The sequence below is a fragment of the Schistocerca piceifrons genome, chromosome X (genome assembly GCF_021461385.2).
Source record: "Schistocerca piceifrons isolate TAMUIC-IGC-003096 chromosome X, iqSchPice1.1, whole genome shotgun sequence".
NCBI classification, from domain to species: Eukaryota; Metazoa; Arthropoda; class Insecta; order Orthoptera; family Acrididae; genus Schistocerca; species Schistocerca piceifrons.
This window is the reverse complement of record NC_060149.1, coordinates 318,338,947-318,355,077: the sequence shown is the minus strand read 5'-3', so window position 1 is coordinate 318,355,077 and position 16,131 is coordinate 318,338,947. Positions and strand designations below refer to the sequence as shown.

The 16,131-nt window shown below is 42.5% G+C and overlaps 1 pseudogene; it reads left to right on the top strand.

Annotated features, from left to right (window-relative positions):
• The first annotated feature begins 930 nt into the window (after positions 1-930).
• LOC124723580 lies at positions 931-1,047 on the top strand (annotated as a pseudogene).
• The last annotated feature ends 15,084 nt before the right edge of the window (positions 1,048-16,131 follow it).

Below are 16,131 nucleotides of genomic sequence, written 5' to 3'. Positions count from 1 at the left end.
AGTGATGATAATGTGAATGATATTATGGTGTAATAGTGATTCTGGTGATGCATGAAAATGATCGTGATTAAGAAAAAGCTGAAATGATGAGTACGTCTGTGGGGACCTGAGGACCAACAGGTAACGACTGAGAGTTAGCAAGATGGAAGACGTGGGAGGATGGTGTGAGATGGAGCGTTGTGACCAGGGTTGGAACGAAGGGTATACATTGGAACGGATTTCATCTACGAGAGAGGATGGATAATGGATAAGACATGAAGGTAAATGGAAGGTGGAATATGTATGTAATGGCGCAGCAGAATACCTGGACTGGTGAATAGTAGGTGGGAAACTAGGTGTCGGAACTGAGTTTTTCGATTAACATAGCGGATCCGAAGGTGCTCCACGAAGAGAAGAAGCTGTGGGAAGTGAATGAGTTGGTACAGGATGCAAGTTGGGGAAGGCAGGCGGATGCGAAAATCGTGGCTGAAAGCATGTCATTCAAGGATCTCAAGCGACCTGTAGAACTTAGGGGAGGCGGAGATCAAGGCAACGTTGGCATAGATGAGGGTGAGGTGGCTGAGGGATTTATAGGTGAGAATAATTGTAGAAATAGGTAGAGTCCATGTGCGGCCTGTTAGTAATATTAGTCGGCTTCGAGGTTTGTGCTGGAGGATAAGGAAATGTGCATTCCATATTAGTTTTGCGTCATAGGTTAGTCCCAAATACTTTATAATGTTAGTCATAGGGATGGATTGGTTCTACCACATGGGGAGATGGAAATCTGGACGACGGAAACACCGAGTGGTGCAACAAAAGATGGTAGCTTGGCTTTTATATGGATTTGCCTGAAGTTTCTACGTATTACATCACTTGACCAGGAGATTCAAGTGGCATTAGAGAGAGTCTAGGCAGGGTTGAAGAGTATGGTGGGTGGCTACGTAGGCGGTGGGCAACGGCCTTGCCGCAGTGGATACACCGGTTCCCGTCAGATCACCGAAGTTAAGCGCTGTCGGGCGTGGCCGGCACTTGGATGGGTACCATCCGGGCCGCCATGTGCTGTTGCCATTTTTCGGGGTGCACTCAGCCTCGTGATGCCAATTGAGGAGCTACTCGACCGAACAGTAGCGGCTCCGGTCAAAGAAAACCATCGTAACGACCGGGAGAGCGGTGTGCTGAGCACACGCCCCTCCTATCCGCATCCTCAGCTGAGGATGACACGGCGGTCGGATGGTCCCGATGGGCCACTTGTGGCTTGATGACGGAGTGCTCTACGTAGGTGGTGTCGTCAGCATATTTAGGAGGTAGGTTTTGGTGGCGATTTGGGAATGTCTCTAGCATACAAGACGAAAAAGAGGGATTACATGACAGAGCCTTGAGGTACACCTGCAGTGGGGTGAAATATATGGGAGCAAGTGATAGACATGGAAAGAGGAACCGGGAGTGGAATTTGCGAGGCCAAAAATGACATCACTCCCGAAAAGAAAAAAAAAATTACTCAGGCAAATGAAATAATCAAATAAGGAGCATTAATAGCTGCTGAAAGGCATACAATAAAAGACACATCGTACTGAAGAGACACCAAATACTATTACAACAGGTTGGATAGTCCAGACAAGCAGGAGCCGGTCCCAGTGACCAGTACTGGACATAAACTCTGCCCATTGCGCTAAGATCCTGCAGTAGCTGGCCGTATTGTAACACTAAAAAATCGATTCATTAAAACCTACGCATAACCATTTTACACACGTTAAACAGGACGAACTCATTAACGAACTCTTAAGTTTCAATGGTATCTAAAAAGTAATAAAACATCAATAAACATCAATAAAAAGTGACTTACCTTAACTATTATAATCAATAAGACGATTAACCCACAAGAAATGCACAGCAAAATTAATGAACGTACAATTTTGAACTTTAGGAAAAACCCAAGGTAATGTTAATCAGGTTGTTAAGTTGCAAAACACCCAGAAAAATTAACGAAATAACTATCTTGAATTATATGAATCCGTGGTTTCTGTTCTGTCAATATGTCCGAAAGTACAGACATCACGTATTCATATAATCGATTCACCTCGATGGGTAATGAATCCACAGCCATCAGTGTAGATGTACATTTATGTTCCACCTCCAGTGGGAATCTAAAATTAGCGAGCATAGAAGATATGGACAGGCATTGCGGATAGGTGGCACTAGGCGGGAATGTGAGTCACCGGAGAACGTGCCGAGATAATCCACGCATTTGTCCAGGTGGAGCAGTAATTAACGCAACTGCCTTGTAAGCAGGAGATCAAGGCTTCCAGTCCCCGCGCGGCACACATTTTCACTCATTGGCGTTGATTCCGCATAAAGTCCTGATTCAGATGATATCATTAGTTCCTTCCCTTTCCTTTCCTTTCTCTCCTCTCCACCTTCAATTTACATAATAACTATCTTGAACTTTAGGAGAAAACAAAAGGTGAGATTAATCAGTTTGTCAAGCTCCAAAACACAGAACAGCCCTCAATTAATTCAAGCTCACAGCCCCTATTATAACCAAAAGCAAAGGTAGAACCAGGTACCTAATATAATATCAGAATCAATCTTTACAATAACTGACGAAACTTGACAGCCCAAACAAAACTGGCCAGGATGAGGGTCAATACGAACGGTTTGCAGAACGCTGAATTGTCGGAACCAAATGTTCAGAAACGCGCTCACTAATTTTAATTCCTCAGGTGATGGCAGCTGATGCATGAGATAGATTCCACAGCAGTAATGTCCCCAGTCCGTCCACCCTCAGCCTGCCATTAGCCTGTGCTCCTGGAATACCATATATTTTCGCCGAATAAGAGTCTCTCAAGCATGCTCACTTCCTCTTGCGTGTCTGCAGAGCTCGGGCGCAGCCCTTAGACGCGTTTCTCTCCAGTCTGAACGTCAGAACAGAATGAATGCAGGCTGCACATCAAGCCTCGCGAAAGCCTCGCAGCTCTTCAGGTCGCGCCCTGTCATCGGACGGGGCCGAATCCGTTGCTGGGTAACTGCCACAGATAATTATGGACAACCACCATCGATGCGAGACGGTATGGTTCAATCTCCCACTCCCCCTTAAACTAAAATATGAAGGGTGCAGCTTAGAATAATAATATACAATGACTTGGTTTATGTGAATCTGGGAGGTTCTGTTTGTAGACAGATTTTTAATCGAGAGGCTAACTGGGGTCACAGCCTTAACCACCTAACAAGGTCCAAAAGTCGTGGTAATAACATACCATAAATTCTCTGATCCCTCTGATCTTGTGCTCCAAAATTGCTGCTACAGGCGGTGCCTCCAGCGTTAAATTTGGCAGGGTGCCTACCCCGGTTATAGACCTCAATCTCTCTCCGGAGTGCAAGGTAAGTAATATTTTAGGAAAGCTTTCAATTCCTCTGGATAACCTCAGGGTCAACCTGCTCCTGCAATAGATCATTAACAGACAATTTCTCGGAAATAGGACAGTTAATGTGGTAAGTGAACATTATAGCTGCCGGTGTTGACTTTTGGGTCTAATGGATAACAGTATTAATGGCAAAGTTCAATCAGGGTATAGATTTGTCCCACTTAGTCTGACTGTGAGAATGAAAAATAATGAGGGCGGTTTTAAGATTATGATTCACCCGTTCAGTAAAAGAAGGCTGCATATGATAGTTAATGTTCGTAATTTGAGCTATCGCATTCCCAAAACAAAATTTTCTAAATTCTCTGGGATCAATGGCAGGAGATTTATCACTAACTAGTGTCCTAGGTGGACCAAAAATGAGAAAAAATTAACCAAATGCAGAGTGGTTAACTTGGCTGTCACACCACTGCTAGTTATCAGCAACAGAAAACGAGAGAGTGCACGGACAATCACACGAATACACCATTTACCCTTTCGGATACGAGGAAGAAGGACAAATAATCTACAAAAACGTTATCAATGGGCTTCTTTCCATGAGCAGAATGAAAAAGACCACAATGGTGATTCAGACTGGTCTTAGTGACCTTACAGGCCTCTTACTCACTAACCAGGCTTCTGATATCTTTAATTATGTAGGCTAGGCGAGGTGCTATTTTATTTTCGTTATTGTTTCATAAATTGTCAAATTTTCCCAAGCAAGCATTCATGGAAATACCGAAAAATAACACGGAAAAGCTGCTGGGGGGAGACGAATTTTCAACTAATTACCATAACGAGTTAGGCAACAAAGGATCTCTTTATTAAGTTGGCAACCCTCTTCTTGTTTCCCAGCAAGAAGTCTGTGTTTAACACCATGAACGCTCGGTTCCTGATCCTTTTTTCCCTTAAATTACTTCATAATGAAGGTCCTTCGACCAGTGTTAGCGCCCTGAAACATGTGGCACTTGGCATTTGCATGTGTTTAACTGGAAAGCGGCAATTCGGATTGTCCAACATACTATCCTTTCAATTTCAAGCAGTCGGTCAAGCATTTAGCTTAAAATCTGGCTGTAGAACTGTCGGTGTCTAGTAAAAATTCCAGACGTTAAAGTACAAATTTATTTTTTTCCAAACTGAAAGGACTGCTAATGCCTCTAAATCATAAATAGAGTACCTCAGTTTGGCAGTAGACAAGGCCCTAGGCGCGTATGCGACTGATCTTCTATCGATTTCATAATTGGAGGCATCATTTGAAACTATAATGAGACGTTCAGAATTCAGACTCAAAAAGATGGGAGCATGGAATCCCACCTCCTGAAAGACCTCCCCTTTTTGGAGTATCTGAATCAAGGGGGCCGCCAAAGGGCCAAAATTCGTAATCCTAAAAAATTATGATACCGATAAATCGAGGTATACCAGTCCTATTCTTAGGTGGAGAAAAATCTAGATAGTTTGGTACGCTCCTGGTCAATCTTAACTCCATCAGTAGAAATTAAATGTCCTGAAAAGGAAATTTCTGCCAGGCGAGATTCATTTTAGATGGTTTAATGGCCAAGCCCGTTGCCCGTTGCCCGTTCCATGCTCACGAAATATAATGACTAGCATCATCCACATGTTCCTGAAATATTCTTATTTATACCGCTACATCATATAAACAGTGTACATAAAGTCCGGGAACACTTTCAATTATTTATTGGACAAGAACCAAACATTGTACAGATATCATACATATGTAATTTTGAAGAGAAAGCCCGAAAGCTTTTTTTTTTTTCATATATACCGCCACAGCGTAGTTTGGTAATTTGCCGACAGTCAGCTCTTGACGCAAACATGGCGAGTTCAGGGGTGGAGCAAGCTGTTTCATGAAATGGCCTCCCCGAAGACCAGATCTCACCCTGTGTGACTTTTTTCTGTGGGGACACATTAAAGATCTACCACGTGATGTAGCAGACCTCCGGGAGAGAATACGGGAAGCGACTGCCACAGTCGACGACGCCATGCTGGGACGGGTATGGCAAGAATTCGATTACCGTATTGACATCTGCCGGGTCACTCATGGTTCGCATATCAAATGTTTGTAAAAAAAAAAAAAAAAAAAAAAAAAACTTTGAGTGTTTCTCTTTGAAATGCAATATGTATGACATCTGTACAATGTTTATTTCTTGTGCAACAAATAACTGAAAATGTTCCCGGACTTGATGTACATCCTTACTTAAGATTCCCAAAACCTGAGTCCAATAAACGCGAAAGAACTGTGGCAAAAGTGCATAACCCAAATTGAAAATGACTACATTCAAATAAATTCCATTCAATACCGAACACTGTAAGGGGCTTAGTGTCTTCATCTAAGGATACCTGAGGACAAACTTAGTTAAGGTTTAACACAGTAAAGTAATGCATCCCAGTGAACCACGTAACACAATTATATAAGTCTGATAGTGAAACTGACTGCAAAGTCAGCTTTTGTTTGGGAGCACGATAATCCACTACCAGCACATCGCCCGCGCAATTTACCTTCGGCATCAGAAAGACAGGTGAAGCATAAGGTGAGGTCGATGGCCTAATAACACTGTCATCAAGCACCTTGTCAATAATCTGACACAATCCCTCATCTTTGGAGGTGATGGGCAATATGGAATGTTGTGAAGTAATGTATTATCAGTCCACTGTATTCAGTCAGAATATCAGGAACTTGGTTAAGCACCCTGATATGTTCTTCAGTCTCCCTGTGCTCCAAATGACCAACATCAAATTCAACAAAATTGCTGGAGACTTAATTAACGCCTGGGTTACAACTAATGTCACACAATCAATAAGTCTTATCCGGCTGAAATTTAAAACAGAACATCCTGCTGTGCTAATCCAGAAAAAAAGTAGTTCGCTTAAGTAAAGTTACAACCTAGCAAAAGACTGGCAGACCATCTGCTGGCCGTCAGCAAATTTACTGCCCATGACAATCCTTGAATTCTCGCACTTTCCTGCACGCGACCTATCACCGGGAATATATGTCCGTTGACAATTCTGATGACCAGTTGTCATAGAGAGAACTTACAGATATCGCGGTACTCCAAATACCATAATCTAGGATAGAAAAATTGCTGCCTGAGTCTAACAAGGCGCACACAGGATCATCATTAAGAGCCACGCACACAAATGGGAGAAATTGTTTCGTAACCGTTCTGACCTTATTACACTCTTTCAGCAGGCATCAGCTCTTGCGTGTCCGTGCTTCTTTGGCGTTGCCTGTCACACAATTTCTTTCGTCTAGTTCGACATTTTCAGACAAAGTGCCTCGGATTCCCACAATAGTAACAGTTTCTGTTAGGTTAGCTCGAGCCTCCTTGTCTGCGTACCAATCGGGTCTTACAGGCATCATGTTTCTCATCAGCAACGCGAATACTCTGTGTACTTGCTGCAACTTCATCGTGGTCAGCAAGAGTACGAGGTATCTCCGTAAATAATATACGTGAACATTTTTCAGGTTTCATTCCCTCCAAAATGTTTTTCACTGCTTCCACTTCAGTAACCTTCAAACTAAGCCCCGAAATGGCGATTGAATCTACTCGACACATTCTCATCATGAACCTGTATCTGAAAGAAATACTCATCAGTGAGTTCGTTTCTGACTCGACTAGATAGATTCTCTTGGACAACCTTTTCCCGTAAATCCTTCGATGTACCTGACATTACGGAAAACTGTAGCGACCACTCTACTCAAAAATCCCTAGTTAAAGGATGTATCATTTGAAGAAATCTAAATTAGCAATCTTTAATACATTTGCGTGGAGTTCTAATGTAGTGGAAAATCACAAGAGCTTCAAAATTTCTTGACGGTTCTCAATAGATAAACTATCAAACCTGGGATTAGATAATTTCTTAAATGGTGTAGACAGTCTGTCCATCCTTAGATGTTCATTATCTCTCCACAGTTGTCGATCATAAAGCTGTAATCTTTTGAGTTTGGCTGCATCTACCACAGTGTTGACGTCCACCCGATACGAAACATCCTCTTGACCGTCCAGTAACCCACCATCCACCCCTTGACTTCAGCCTGTGCGTGAGGAAGTGGATTCACCCTTAATACTTGAAGATATTCACCCCCAAAATTCATTAAGTTTCCCTTGCAATTGCATTACCTATTCTTGTAATTTATCAGTCGCCGGAATTTGTACCTGATAGCTATTGATCAACTTTAAGTACTGAACTCTATTATACAAATGGTTAATCTGGGTGACTTTGAGCCCGAGACGAGCTGCTGCACTGGAACAGTCGACCTTTTTCTGCACATCAGCGAGAGAGATGGAACAAACCCTCAGAGTGGCACGTACCTCGTCAACGTAGGTATAGTGACTTGTAACGGACAGTTCGGCACCTCAAGTAACTGCTCACACAGCTTGGCGACTGTCCTTTCCCGTGACTGCCCATGCAAATGCAGCTTCTCCTGAGGCCGCTCCTTTTTTAAATGAGAGATTTCCAGTGCATCTCTTGGTTCCATGGTGAATAATAGTGATGAAAGTGTACCTAAATTACAAATGGAAACGAATAGCCTCAGCACACAATAAATTGCAGTCCTTATCCTACACAACTTAACGTATTAATTATGCCTCGTTTATAATTATTATTATTATTTTTTGCCTACATCCAGAAGACCATGTTCTGCTACCATTGATAGTGAGAGAGGAGCTGGGAGCGAAAGTTGCCAGGTCAAGAGAGAGACATCATTTCCCAAAATAAACCAAAATTCCATCTACTCAGATCAGCACTCCATTAATCACATAAGCATTAATAGCCGACGAAAGGAATACAATAAAAAACGCATCATATGATCCATACAGATTTAAACTGTGGTGTCACCGCCAGACACCACACTTGCTAGGTGGTAGCTTTTAAATCGGCCGCGGTCCGCTAGTATACGACGGACCCGCGTGTCGCCACTATCAGTGATTGCAGACCGAGCGCCGCCACACGGCAGGTCTAGAGAGACGTACTGGCACTCGCCCCAGTTGTACAGCCGACTTTGCTAGGAAAGGTTCACTGAGAATTACGCTCTCATTTGCCGAGACGATAGTTAGCATAGCCTTCAGCTAAGTCAATTGCTACGGCCTAGTAAGGCGCCAATTATCCTTTGCTATGTATCTAATGACGCATATACTGTATCAACAAGACCAATGTTCACCAATTGTGGATTAAAGTTAAGTATTCCAGCAGCTACGTACTTTTCTTTATAGCATTCATTACGTATCCTGTTTCAGACCTCACGCCAGCCTGCGCGAGTTTAAGCGCGTGCCTTTCGGTTACCCGTCACTGTGGATTGGCTGTCTTGCCAGTCCACAACATAAACAGTTGTTTATTACTTTTGTAACCTATTATGGGTGCTGTGGTGCAATTAAATAGGGAAGTCTGGCCCAGACAAATGAAGCCCTTTATGAAGTGCATATGAGTGTGGCACGATACATACTATGCTCTCAAAAGTCACTGAATCTTTGTCTCAGTTCACACATCGTCTATATAATTAATTGCAGATACATCTATTACAGGTTTTAACTTTCAGAGAACGCGACACAATTAAGTTATGAAACCGCTGTTCGTTTCTAACTCTCTACTGCATGACAAACAAATATTACTGGATACTGGACACTAGATAATGTACACGAATTATGGGATTTATTAGGGTTGGCGCTGGCCGTTGGGCTGCTTTAGTTACCCGTCAAGGTGGACTTGTGTGAATAATTCAGCAAGGCCTTACACCAGTCAGTCCGATGATTTTTCACCTCATCAAAGTCTCAAGCTCTATCACACGCGCGTGTTACAAAAAAGTATGCAAAATTCACATTATTGCGATTGTATCGTGATTACGTGAAAACGCCGTACGTTTGGAAACATGTGTGTCGTGAGATATAAGCTGCCATAGTGTAAAAGAGAAAACTAGTGTATGTCTCCCTTTCTCACCGTGGGATGGTAAGTTATTGTGCATTACGAATTTTGTTCTATTCAGTCTCCGCTCGCTTGGGAGACTTCAGACCTCAGACTACCTTGCCCAAAATGAGTGCACCCTCACGTAACTACAGAAACCACATAAAACACCGTCACCATGACTTAAACCCAGGAAACTAACACTTGTTTAAGGGAAATGGTCGGAAGCATCGAGAGAGAGATCTGTGAGGTAAAAATATCAAATTAGTGAAAATTGTTGCTGCAGAGGAATAAACGTGCAACGTACGCATGAAATTTTATATAATATGTTACATGACGATAACAGCAGCAACTATGATCAAAAGAGGCAGAGAATAACCACTCACCGCACTGAGTACTGAGCAAAGAATGTGGATAAGTATCACTAATATGTACATGTGAATGGTCACAGCTTCGTATAATGTAGCTGGAGGCAAATAGGGACAGTATTTTCCGTTTTGGGAAAAGCGACACCGCTGTGTATCTGATAAAAAAGAACGGTATCAGTGAGACATTAAACATCATTGTTAAATATCTGAGAAAATGTCAAAACTAGATTTGTTGGGTTTGATCATGGGAAGCATGAACTAATGAAATATTAGTGTAATCATTGCAACGAGTTAAAATGACGAAGGCAGCAAAAATTGGTGATAAATACTGTCTCTGAGACTCAAACCTGTAACTTCTTGTGTGGAAATCCTCACTGAGAAAGGGAAGGGGGGGGGTATCTATCTTGGAATTTCCCCACCTCGTTTAAAAGACCACGGACTAGAAATCTGCGTTTGTTTTGAGTGGACTGGTAATTACAGTGTTGTGAATGAGGTTCTGAATAGCTTGGAAAGACATTCCCCGACACGAAAATGGTCACGGAAGGACCTCGGAGTGTGATTTACGCATGCATTGCAGAATTCGGCAAGATCCGCTGACTGAAAGGCATTTAAAAATACATACCTGTCCGGCTTTAGAACACTTGTGAAACATTCCTTTAGAAATACCGTACGACAAGACGTTCCTTTGTGTAAATGAGACGAGGTATTTCCAGTTCGGAAAGTTGGAAATGATTGCTGTTGGTTGGATACGCACTGGAATACCATTAGGAGTGATCAAGATGCAAAACTGGATGGTGCAGATAGAGAGGTAAGTAATTTATGCCCTCCCATGTGTATGGTAAGCGGGCTCCAGAGTATCTCAACACGAAAAGCACGCCAAGGCGATTGAGGCGGGAATCCAACTCACAACTATCAACATTTAATACACGTACCACAGAAAATCTAATTTACATAATCTTCTAAACTTCGTCGGCATTTTGCCGATTCCAGTAAGAGTTGGAACCTGATGTGCATCTGAATCTTAAAAATGTGCATAATATTTGTGTATTAGGTTAGTAACAAAATAATTCATTTTAGCACAGTATTTTATGAGGCATTATTTATTTTAACTATTTAATGTTTGATGTAAGCTTTATGAGCATTTGAGCGTAGGTTATTGTGTAACTCTTTTATGAAATTAATGTTGGACAATTGGTTACAAGTTGTAAAACATTGTACCATAATTGTATCTAGTAAACTGAAAAGAAGTAGTTAGATCAAGTAATGATAAGCTGGAATCCTCTCTTGATTCTTCTAATATTTTGTGTGAATTTTTTTCTTTCATTTTTTAGGTTGATGGCATTTTCTTCAGTTTTATGTGTTTGAAACTTTAACCATGCGTGGTGTGTATCTTCATAGAATTTGTCACATTCTGATGTCCACCATGCATGCTTCCTTCGTGGGTTTAAGGGCGCTAGATTCTCTGCTTCTTTTTTAAGATTAGGCACTAGTTGTTCTAGATCATCTGTTAATTTGATGGTTTGTGTTATTTTTTGGTATTTATTATTGGAAGAATGACACACAATAACAAGGAAAATGCAGAAATCATGGCAAAAGCATTTAACAAACTTCTGAATTGCGCGGAACCCGAAGAACCCTTACAAATCAACATAAATACCCCAATAAAACCCAAACCTAAGGGTCTCAGATGAAGAAAGAAGGAAAATATCTGAAAGAATGAAGATATATTGGGCAGACAGAAGAGCAAAACAACTTTCATATAAGAATAGAATCTAATAATTATATTACCTAAATATCATACTAAGTTATTGTTGAGCCAAATTGTATCCCTGTGTAACAACTTGTTTACAACTTTGTATTTTTGACTAGAGTGGTCCAATGAAGGCCATAAAATAAATAATCTAATAATGATAAGCTGGATTTGTTCATGTAGACCAAGTGGAGACTTTTGGGGCAGGCTTCGAATAGTGAGGAGACCTGTGTTGGGAACTCGGTAAAGTAAGGAGGTCGGTCGTCATATCGTAAGTTTGGTAACGTCTGCGTAACTGATTTCTTGTGTAGCAAGTGGTCTCATAATGGAAGTTTCGGGAGACTGATATTTCATGAATCTATCGCATCTTAGAATTTTTCAAGACAAACATTGGCTGCTAGCAGGCATGGATTGAAATCGGTGAAAGTTGAAAATTTGTGTTGGACCGGGACTCGAACCCGGTCTCCTGCTTACTAGGTAGATGCTCTGACCACTGAGACATCTGGACACAGTGGTCAGTGCAGCTGTACGGACTACCCTAGCATGCCTCCCGTCAGGCCTAAATTCTCAACTTATCCATACACTAACTGACCCTTACCCATTATCATCAGTATTCGCGGCGTTTCGCGGATTCCCGTATATTATATACATATTTGTGTGTGTTTGTTCTGTCGGATTTGTTTGAAAGAACAGACACTATTATCCTGATACAGCAGCCAGTCCGTAAGAATATATATATATATATATATATATATATATATATATATATATATATATATATATATATATATATACGAGGGTTATTCCAAAAGTAAGGTCCGATCGGTCGCGAAATGGAAACGACTATGAAAATCCGATAAAGCTTTGCACAGATGTGTTGGGTAGTGTCTCTAGTATAACCCCAGTTAGCATCACGTCGCTCTTCTCATTTCTGAGCTCGCAGTGAGTGCGTAAAGATGTCTAGAAAATAGTGTCTGCCGCCAAGTACGAGGGCCTGGTGAGAAATTTCGCCTGAAGCTATGCAGCCAACATTACATAACTGTCGTGCTGTTTCGTCTTCACGACAATTCTCAGCCGCATTCTGCAGGGGCAATGAAGATGCTCCTGCATCGTTTTCAAATGGAAATGTTAGATTACCCACAATACAGTCCGCAATTGTCTCCCCCTGAGTTTCATCTCTGGTCATATGAACCGCTGTCTTTGAAGACAACATTTTGACACAGACAACGAGGTGTAGGCCAGCGTGGAGAATTGGCGGAAAGCACTGGCGGCTGCCTTCTATGATGAGGCTATTGAAAAGTTGGTACAACGCTATGACAAAAGTCTAAGTCAGAACGGCGACTACGTAGAGAAGTAGCTGAAAGGTGTAGCTAATTGTTACAAGTAAAACATTTCTGATGTTCACTGTGGTTTCAATTTGGCAATCAATCGGACCTTACTTTTGGAATAACCCTCGTATATATATATATATATATATATATATATATATATATATCAGAATTTTGTAGTGAGTATGAACGTAAAGTTTTAAGTTTTATAAGGAAGGATCCGACAGTTTGCTGGTAGGTTTGTGGAGGTATGTGGCATTAGATGTCTACACGCAAGTCATGTAATTCGCGTAAATAACGAGCCGCTAATTTGCGTACGCAGTGATAGCGACCGATAATGACCCAGATGGGTGTCATAAGATTTACATCTGGCTAATTTGGTTGCCAAGACATCAACGTGAATTCACTACAATGCTCCTCAAACCACTGTAGCACGGTTCTGGCTCCGAGACACGGTCAATTATACTGCTGAAAGCATGAAAAGACGCAGGTGGCTCGCAGCTTTCAGTGTGTCTTCAATTACTACCGTAGGTCTCCTGCAAGCGCAGGAGAATGTCTCCCATAGCATAACACTGCTCCCACCAGCCTGCGTCCGTGGGGCGCTGCGTGTTTCGAGCCCCCTTTCACCTTGATGACGGTGTTTGTGGAGATGACCATCGATCTACGTTAGAAGAAATGTGATTAACCCGAAGAGCCGACACGTTTCCATTGATCGACGGTCGAATCCCAATGGTCCCGTGCCCACTGCAATGGTAACTGACGATGTCGTTGGGTCAACATGTGAAAACGTAGGGATTGTCTGTTGCGGAGCTCTATGTTCAAAAGTGTACGATGAATGATTTGCTACGAAAAACCTGTCGTGCACCAACACTGTGTTCTTTAGTTACACATGCCACAGAGCACCATCTATCCTACTTTACAGAGCAGACAAACCTCCGATATCCACGTACCGTCAGGAGTCGTGGACGTCCAACCATTTAGCGTCTAGTGAATGTTTCACTGTCCCTCTACCTCTTTCCGCAGATTCTCTTGACAGTAACCCGTGAACATTCGACCAGCTTCTCCGTTTTCGAGGTACTCGTTCACAGGCTCTCCGCAATATTAACCTACCCTTTGTCAAAGACGCCTATCTCAATTAATTTCCCCATTTGCAGCCCATATCTTCGCCACAAGGCGGCACCCAACGTCGCGGTGGGCAGTGGTCATATCGTTTTGGCTGATCAGTGTATTTCCTCCTGAGACATTTGTATCAAAAAAGAAAAAAAAGGTAGTTTCCAAATGGGGAACAGTTCCTGAATTTTTTGAAGTTTTGTAAGCAGATCCGTTGATAGCAACTTGGAGTCTTAGGATGATGTTAGAGAGAAACGTGAGCAGCAGTGAACATCGATTGGAATCTGATAAATCATTATACTGCAGGAAATGAGCCAGTTGTTCAAAACTTCACATCGCTGCACTCATCATTTTGGCAGCATGTGATAATGCCTCAGTGTAGCCAGTACTCCAGGACTTCAGGCCGTGTTCCAATCTACAGATGTAGTGTTGGTAGCAGATGTAGTGTTGGTAGCAGATGTAGTGGCTCGTCGGACTGCCATAATGACGGCATCAGTGTACGAGTGTGGAGTATTGTACCAAGAAACACGGCGTTTTTTTGCATTGAGAGTTGTGTTGGCAGGCATGACAGACCAGTTTTTAAAAACAAATCACCAAATGACTAGTTCAGAGGAGGAAGCTAGTAAACCACTAAGCAGTAGGTCAGGTGGAAGTAGCAGTTGAAGCAAATTCACAGCAACAAATTGGAAGAATATAACTCATAATTTGAGGACATAAATTAACAGTTGGGGTATTTAAATTCAAAGTTTGAAAACAAATTTGGAGATGTGTATTTACAGTTGAGGAATTTGAATTCAAACTTGAAAATATGCAGTTAGTAATGAGAAGTAGCGTCGTGCTACGTCGACGTTTTTTCTCACTGCAGTCTTCCGAGCTGCAGTTGATACGCGCCTCAAGATCCACATAAGCTGTGGCTATTTCGCAGGATGCGCCAGTCCAAAATTGCAGGCAGAGGGGTTATGTGAATTCAGCACCCTCTCGTGGCGTGCATGCCTAGTGCCCCCTCTCAGTGACAGCGACGATATAATAGCCAGCTTGCTGGAGGCGCACGGGCTGGAGCTTTAAATGTGTCATTTGTCACGTAGCTCTGTGCGGTGCGCACACTCGATATCGCGTTCCTTCCTCCCAAAATTGCACACCGTCGTCGCATTGTGTGGATACGGGCGACGACGAGTAGGAGGTCTGTGCCATGGTGATGCTGATTGTGTTGGCCATGTGACGATGGTAGATGGTGGTAGCCCACCCAGATCACAACATTCGTCTTGCGAACTATCGGAATATTTGCCGAAAAGCCGGAGGTATGGTGGCATCCATCCAGTAGCACAGGTGGGTTCAGAAATGACGCTGCTGAAGACTCCGAAAGCTGTACTGTCGATGCAAGCTCGATGCCCGTGACTGCCTTCTGCGAACGGTGATGGGTGCTGCGGCTGTGGCAGTAGCTGCGAAGGTGGCAGCCGCTGCGTAGGTGGGCGGTGGTTGATATCCATGTCAGAGAAGACTCATGTGCCCAGACGTCAGCCATCGGCAACGGCCCTCAGGAGCAACTGGGTTGCTGGCAACTTGTCTGAAAAATGGAAATCTGCAGCAGTACCACTATAATCACGGTGGCGTAGGTGGGTGTCCAACGCGCAGTGAATGGTATAATGAACACGGCCACACGTCTGAGTGTCGACGCCGGATTCCCAGTCGCGAGAGCTGTTGTAGACATGATAGGAAATATTTGGCCTTTGTTTTAGTTCAGAGTTACATTGTAAAACAGAGTAGCGAGGTACAACAGATGCGGCAGAGTGTGATGGCGACGACCATTTAATTGTTCTGCTGATGAAGTGTTATGAGCAGATGTACTGCTGTAGGTGCTCAGCACAGCAACAAAGCTTCGTCCCTCGAGTGCGAAGCATGAATGTTGGACATCTGAGTCTCAAATGTGTAAATGGCTTCACTGTTGGACTGAGGTGACAAGCGTGCCAGATATGTTGAATTCCATTTGTAGGCAAAATTGTTGCAATTCTAACTAAGAAAATTGTGGACCATTGTCAGAAACAGTTCTAAGCAAAAGACAGAATCTAGTGCTCTGACAGTCTAGCGCTAGTAGTCGAATTCATTTAAATGCCAAAAGAATATTTTCTGCATACATCAACGACAATGAGCCATCAAGTGTTCCAAAAAGAACCAGCAAAATGGATATGAATGCTATCAGATATCTACGAAACAGGACAACACACACACACACACACACACATCTATATATATATATATATATATATATATATATATATATATAT